This window comes from Podarcis erhardii, assembly GCF_964252035.2.
Source record: "Podarcis erhardii genome assembly, chromosome: 5".
Taxonomy (NCBI): Eukaryota; Metazoa; Chordata; class Lepidosauria; order Squamata; family Lacertidae; genus Podarcis; species Podarcis erhardii.
In genome coordinates this window covers 31,708,932-31,716,571 of record NC_138509.1, presented here as the reverse complement: position 1 = coordinate 31,716,571, position 7,640 = coordinate 31,708,932, and the positions used below count along the sequence as shown (strand labels likewise).

Below are 7,640 nucleotides of genomic sequence, written 5' to 3'. Positions count from 1 at the left end.
GAAATATAGAATACAGTGGTACCTCAGGTTACATACGCTTCAGGTTACAGACTCCGCTAACCCAGAAATAGTGCTTCAGGTTAAGAACTTTGCTTCAGGATGAGAACAGAAATCGGGCTCCGGCGGCGCGGTAGCAGCGGGAGACCCCATTAGCTAAAGTGGTGCTTCAGGTTAAGAACAGTTTCAGGTTAAGTACAGACCTCCGGAACGAATTAAGTACTTAACCTGAGGTACCACTGTATTGGACAATAATTGGAATTGTAGTGAATTATTATATAGCATATAATAATTATATAGCATATAATAATTACCAAGAGACCTTCAACATCCATCATTTTGTTGATCATCACAAAGTCCTTGCTAGATAGGCTGACGTTACCTTTAACTATTGTGTTAGAACTGGTAGTACTGAATAATGCAATAGGCCATTCACTTTGAGAGCCTGTTTTTCCCCCAACAGATGGGAGAAGAATACCAGTAATCAATGGCTTGTATTTTCTTGGATGTTTTCTTGTGAACCTAAATCTGGATCAGAACATTTAGATCTTGTTTTAGGAGGAAGTCCATCCCTCTTCACCAAAACAAAGACATCTCCATCATCATTGCCATAAAAGTTTGCTCATTTATTCCCGTTTCTTGTTTCAGGAACATGAGGATGATTTCCTGCATAATTTTTACCTACCAAAAGTAATATAGATAAATTTTAATGCTGATTTATTGAACAAGACACCCTGCTCTTACATGGAGTTCCCAGTGGTCTCTCAAATTAGTGGTCAGGTCCACACTCGATTAGCTTCAGAATGCAATATCTTCTGGTATCCACAGTCCATACACCAGGTCCCATTTACAATATTTACAGTACTGAATGTTTACATATGGCATTGGAGTGATGCTCTTTCTTGGCTACAGCCATTCATAAGCAGAAACTGTTTTCAATGAAAAGTGTTACCTAGGGCCAGCCTTTCAATTAGAGAAGTGTGATACCTGCCTCAAAAGTACGAGTCTTGCAAAAACTGGCTGACTAATGAACAGCTGCTGGCTGCCTCTCAATACTGACACCCTCAAATTTAGCTTCATGAAGCCCTGGGATTCTGAGGAAGTGGGGAATGCAGTGCAAAAGTCCTGCTGTTGCCTGACACGGATTGGGAAGGAGATACAAGGAAACCAGTGGTGCTGGGGTGGAATGTCCAGGTTGGGAAGAGGAGAAGGGTGTGGTTCACAGAGCTGTCTTCTAGAGAGGACACAGGATGGTTTGCTTTATGTACATTTTGGGAACTTGTTTTCAGTTTAGCTCATGTGAGGACCTGCAACAGTGCAGGTGGGCTTTTCTCCTGGGCTTTAACCACCATGGAACAAGAACTTTATAGTTATGTTGAGCTGAGGGCTCTGAGAAGTGGTGAGAAAGTTCTCTGGAAAGCATAAGGACAGTATTCCCTTTCTTCACTTTCCTACTCTCTGCAAACTTTCCACTGTAGTACCTGAGCTGCTTATTGCTAAATAGTGGTGAGCATAGTGGGAAGGTTTCTGCAAAAAGGAACCGTGTCCTTTTTCATTCTCTTCCTCCAGGCCTCCCCTTGATGGGAATGATATGTATGCTACTCTGAACTCCTTAGAGAAGGTATTAAACCGAGCTTGATCCAGTTTCTTCCAAAATTGGTGGGTGCTACTTTTGGCTTACTTACCAGCATGTAGGTATTTTTTGTTGGCTGGAATCCCTCTTTCAATGGGGCAGAACAGTCCCTCATGGTAGAAGGCATTGTATTGCTTGGGGGTATACAACTGAGGAGCTCCTGAAGTCCACTCTTTCATGGAACTCCAGTTCTTTCAAGTTCAGTAAACGAGAGTTCCAGAGTTATTTATTGTTGTGCCTTTGCCTCTTGGTGACTTTTGGGGTCTCCTGCATAACATATTGGCAGTGGATATGCTGGGCCGTTATCTTGCCTTGGTAATGGGACTGGATTAGATCCAACAAACTGAAGCTCAAATCAGATAAAGACTGAGGCACTGTTAGTGGGCAGTTCCATAGACTGGATGGATGAGAAGTTTGCCTGATCTTGGTCACATGAATCACATTAGAAGGAATAAGGCATAATGCAGTGAGCAGCTCAAACCCCCACCCATGTACAGTATACGAGAAATATTCTTGATGCCCTGTGTTGACAGATGAAAGTTGGAACGCTGCTTATTTTGGGACTTGGATGTGGGCATCAGCAGGATGATATCACCTATGCTGATTTTGCACCTCAGTCTCCAGCTATTAATTAGGAAACTTTCAGTGAAAGTGTCTGCATGGCTAACAGTGAACTTCCACATTTGGCATGTTGTCGGGGGAGAAAAAGCCCTTCAAATGACGCTTCCTGTGCTTTGGCATGTTTTCTACTGCACTGAACTGAGAGCACATCCTGTGTGGTCTCTCAACTTGAGCGTGCCCTTGCCAAACTCAGTGTAGCAGCTCCTGCTTCAGTTATTCTGCTTACTCTCTAAGTAAAATAACAACAGGAACAGGTGCCTGTGGAGTGTGTGTGTGGGAAGGGGAGAGAAAAGGAGAGGTGAAAGAGAGAGACCCATCCTCACCTTAGTTCACCACTGCCCTTCACCTGGCACCATCACCTTGCCTTGTCCGACTCCTTCTTCCCAAGGACTTCCGCCCAGTCAAGACGATGACATTTGCTTACTGTATGGTGGCACTTTTGGGGAAGGGGGCCCCACTAAAGGCTCACCATCAGGGGGGACAACTTGAATAAAAATGGGGGGGGAGGTGAGCCCCGCCCTGTGTCGTTGATTACATGATATGGTGCATGCACACTATTTGAACGGCGATGTCCATCAACTTTGGGGGGCTCTATCCCCCTCAAATATTTGGGGGGGGGGCTGAAGGGACCTTGGCCCCTATACACACCGTATAAGATGGCACAGCTGAGGAGGAAGAAAAGGAGAAGCGTCCTTCCCTTCCTTGCTTGGCCTGCAGCCTCACGGGGCTCCGAGGGTTCCTCCTCCGGCCACTTTTTGCGCCAGTCCCGCCGAGAGAAGGTGTAGCCGCCACCGCTTTCTCCTCCTCCTCCTGCTCCTCTGCAGCAGCAAGGATTGCCAGGGTCGTGCTGACTGGCGGCGGCGGCGGCTCCCCTGCCCTGCCTTGCCGCTTCTGTTTCGCCGGCCACGCGGGCTCCGGGGAAAAGGGCGGGCAGCGCAGGAGCTACGCGCGCAAGGCACCAAAACTGAAAGTGGAGAAAGCGCACAGGGGAAAGCGGGGAGGACTGGAGGTCTGTAGGCTTTGGGGGGGGGGAGGGGAGGGTGCAGCAAAACAGTGAAAGGGGGAGAGCAGGCTAGACTTTCACTAAAACGGAGACGGCGAATACATTTTTGTCCCACCTATCAGCTTCTGAAAATATCATCAACTTGCTCTTGGACTCTTCGACTTCTTCCTAGGCGGAGAGGCAGACAGCCCTCCCGCCTCCCTCGCGAATATCGCTTGCGTCATTTGCTGCCTCAGTCCCGGCGTAATTATTCCTTATTTTAGCAAAGAAAAGGCATATGCATTATAAAAACCTATGGCACCAACCATGTCTGAGGGAACCAAACAGTTGTCGGGACCCATTTGGTAAAGACAAAAAATGTAGAGTCATCCCAATGAGGACTGAGCAAATGTGAGCTGACTGCGGAATAGCGCTGGATTTAGGGCCGTGCAGGACAAGCCCAGGGGCCACATCCTCCTCGTCCTCTATTTATAGGGTGTACCAAATTTTGTCTTTGCTCAGGGTGCCATATTACCAAAGTCCACCTGGGGGCAGGGAATGAGAAGTAAGGAGTTTGGCTGAGATCCTTACTTAGGCCCTACTTTCCTTCTTCAGCATCCCTGGATTTATCACCACAGTCTCCTCCTGCACCAAATCCTCTGTTCCCTAGCACTCAGGGAAGGAGCAATCCTCTGTTCCCTAGCACTCAGGGAAGGAGCAATCCTCCTTCCATGCACTCAGAATGCCTCCTCCATAATCCCTCTCCTCACAATATTGCACCTTCATAAATTCTGAGCTCACAAACTTCTATTGCCGCTTTCCCACCTGAACTCCAGGTGAAAATGATTGTATGTAGTTTTATGTTCAAGAATTGCCTCATCCACTCTTACGGATTCAAAACTCTCTTCACCTTGGATCTTTCACAATTGTGCCACAGGCCTACATTTCTCAACTTTTTAGCAATAAACTCCCTGCGTTGTCTTCCTCCTGGCCTAGAAGTCTGTTATCACCATAATCAATTTAACCACAACTCTCACAACAATCTCTCCAATCCCACACCAAATTCCCTTTCTCCAGATTCTCCTGCATGTCATAGCAAGAAATAATACCTTCCTGACTCATCCTCACAGTCTCCATGGTTCTCTGATTCACTTTATACCCTCACCCTCCGTAGCTTTGAATTTCTTTTCAGGATGCAACTTTACATTATTAATTATTATATAATAACACCATTTAATATAAATATTCCTAGGGCTTCAAACACTTCTTAATAAAAGCAATAAAACAACAAGCAGATATAACAAAAAGAGAAACCTGTAGAATTAAATCTGAATTTTTAAAAAAGCAAAGCCTGGGAAAATAACAAGGGGTTTGCTGGGGTGTCAGAAATAGTGAAAATTGGGTGGGTTGTCTGCCCTAGGGAAAGCATCCCACATGCAGGGGTTCACCACTGATATGTCTCTTCAATAGACACCTGCCTCACTTTAGATGGCAGGGACACACAAAGGGGATCTCTGAGGATGACCTCACTTCACAGGCAGGGTGGTGTGACAGTAGGCAATCCTTCAGCTGCCCAGATCCAAACATTTGAAGCAAGGTGCGGAACCTCTGGCCCTCCAGATGTTGCTTGACTGTGTCGACCACAGGAAACTATGGCAAGTTCTTAAAGAAATGGGAGTGCCTGATCACCTCATATGTCTCCTGAGAAATCTCTATGTGGGACAAGAAGCTACAGTTAGAACTGGATATGGAACAACTGATTGGTTCAAAATTGGGAAAGGAGTATGACAAGGCTGTATATTGTCTCCCTGCTTATTTAACCTATATGCAGAATTCATCATGCGAAAGGCTTAATTCCCAAACCGGAAGTAAGATTGCCGGAAGAAATATCAACAACCTCAGATATGCAGATGACACAACATTAATGGCAGAAAGTGAGGAGGAATTAAAGAACCTTTTAATGAGGGTGAAATATGGTCTGAAGCTCAACATCAAAAAAACGAAGATCATGGCCACCTCCTGGCAAATAGAAGGGGAAGAAATGGAGGCAGTGAGAGATTTTACTTTCTTGGGCTCCATGATCACTGCAGATGGTGAACAGCAGCCATGAAATTAAAAAGACGCCTGCTTCTTGGGAGAAAGGCGATGGCAAACCTAGACAGCATCTTAAAAAGCAGAGACATCACCTTGCCAACAAAGGTCCGTATAGTTAAAGCCATGGTTTTCCCAGTAGTGATGTATGGAAGTGAGAGCTGGACCATAAAGAAGGCTGATCGCTGAAGAATTGATGCTTTTGAATTATGGTGCTGGAGGAGACTCTTGAGAGTCCCTTGGACTGCAGGAAGATCAAACCTAGCCATTCTTAAGGAAATCAGCCCTGAGTGCTCACTAGAAGGACAGATCCTGAAGCTGAGGCTCCAATACTTTGACCACCTCATGAGAAGAGAAGACTCCCTGGAAAAGACCCTGATGTTGGGAAAGATGGAGGGCACAAGGAGAAGGGGATGACAGAGGACGAGATGGTTGGACAGTGTTCTCGAAGCTACCAGCATGAGTTTGAGCAAACTGTGGGAGGCAGTGGAGGACAGGAATGCCTGGCGTGCTCTGGTCCATGGGGTCACGAAGAGTCGGACACGACTAAACGACTAAACAACAACAAACTACAACATGCTTTCTGGCAAACGAGTAAATCTGCACACCCAAGTTTCTGAAGCCACGTCCATCCTTCGGCGGTTCAAAACATGCACTGAGCTTTAGGTTTAAGTTCTGCGCAATGAGGTGTGCGCAAAGAAAGAAAGAAAAGAGGAAAGGAGGGGCGGGGCCGAGTGCTGCTTTTTCCTGGGACGGGCGCAAGAGCAGTAGCTGAAAAGAGCCATCTGTCTGCGCCGGGAAACAGCTGCAGCAGCTGGGAAAGCGCAGCCGGCTGCGCATGTCCCTCCCTCCGCCACCGGCGCTTTTGTGCGAGGGCGGCCGGTGAACCTGAGGGGGTTCCGTCCGCTGGAGAAGAAGCGGCGATCGGAACCTGGAGCTACGGCAAGAGGCAGGAACTCCGCCCGGCTTCTTGTTTTGGGGAGGGTGGGCAGCCCCGAGAGGCGCGCGCGGCAGTGGATGCGCCCCGGGCGCTGCGGAGGAGGAGGAGGAGGAGGAACAAAAGGCTGGCCCAGGCGGCGCCCCTCGACGCAGCTCCTCTCTCCAGAGCCGGCAGGGGATGCCGTCCCTCCGGTGAGTGAGTCCCCTCCTTTGGTGCTCCGCCTTTTGGGTCCGTCCCGCCGCCCTCGCTCCCCGCGTCTCCTGGCGAGCTGGCAGGAAGTGCTGCTGCTGCCGCCTGAGTCTCGTCTCCATGCACCGGTTTACCGCTAAGAGCCACCGGGAAGGAGGTGAGGCAACAGGGGCCGCCTTGAGTTCCCCAGCTCTCGTGACTCCCGCAGCCCGCCGGGGATCGGAGGCCTGCCCTGGCGAGGGCAGCTGTCGGGGCTGAAGGGCAAGATCTCAGCCGTCGCCCCTGCAGACTTTCTTGGATGCGAGACGCTCGCTGGCTTGGCGAAGGGAACCTCGCGTTGGCATCCCGGCGCGCTTCATGCCTACTTGTAAGTAAACCCCGCGGGGCTCATTGCAGCTGGCTGCCTAGGAAGGGGTGCTTGGCTTGCAGCCTCACAGCAGGCCGGTCCATACATGTTTACTCGGAAGTAAGTTTCATTCAGTGGGACTGAATTGGGTTCGTGTCCTATTGCATGCATGCATACTCTGAATGGGCAGCATGTGTGCGATCCAATATTTTTCCTTTAAAAAAAACACCAAAACACCTCATTCCTGGTCGGAGACCAAAAGGCATGGTTAAATTAGGCATTGTTCCACGGTTTCCTTTGCATAGGTAGGGGAAGGTGTGGGTGCAATTCTCTGTGTGGGTCTCTAAGGCAGTCATCTCCATCCTGACCTCTCCAGATACCTTGGAGTACCAGTTCCCATCAGCCACAGCCAGTGGGGCCAGTGGTCAGGGGTGATGGGAGTTGTGGTCCAGAACATCTGGAAGGCACCAGGTTGGGGAAGGCTGCGTAGAGGGTATGAGCCTCACAGAGCGAAAGGTCCTGTGTTCAAAACCTAGGCGCTCTCTTACATACAATGGTAAACAGCTCTCTTGCGTTAGTTTGTGGCCATCATCTAGAAATAACTAATGTGAATCTCAGTAGGATCTGGGGGTTTTTTGTATGTGTGTTTAGGATCAGTTTTAAAGTGTGTTAAGTGGTGCTTAGTGCATGGCTAAAAGAATTCACACATGTATTATTGTTGTTTTTACTCAGAGTAGACCTACTGAAATTAATCAACCTAACTTAGCTGTGTTCATTTATTTCAGTGGGCCTACTCTTAGTGAAACTTAGAGTTCTGTTCTGTTCTGTTCTGATCTCTTGC

The 7,640-nt window shown here is 48.3% G+C and overlaps 1 protein-coding gene across 1 annotated transcript in view; it reads left to right on the top strand.

Moving 5' to 3' along the window:
• Positions 1–6,206: 6,206 nt before the first annotated feature.
• The window catches only part of PALD1 (phosphatase domain containing paladin 1), a 105,589-nt gene continuing 104,155 nt past the window's right edge, over positions 6,207–7,640 (top strand). The window contains exon 1 of the mRNA XM_081861789.1: positions 6,207–6,820. The gene's annotated coding sequence lies outside the window, so the exon portion shown is untranslated. The remainder of the gene's footprint in view (positions 6,821–7,640) is intronic.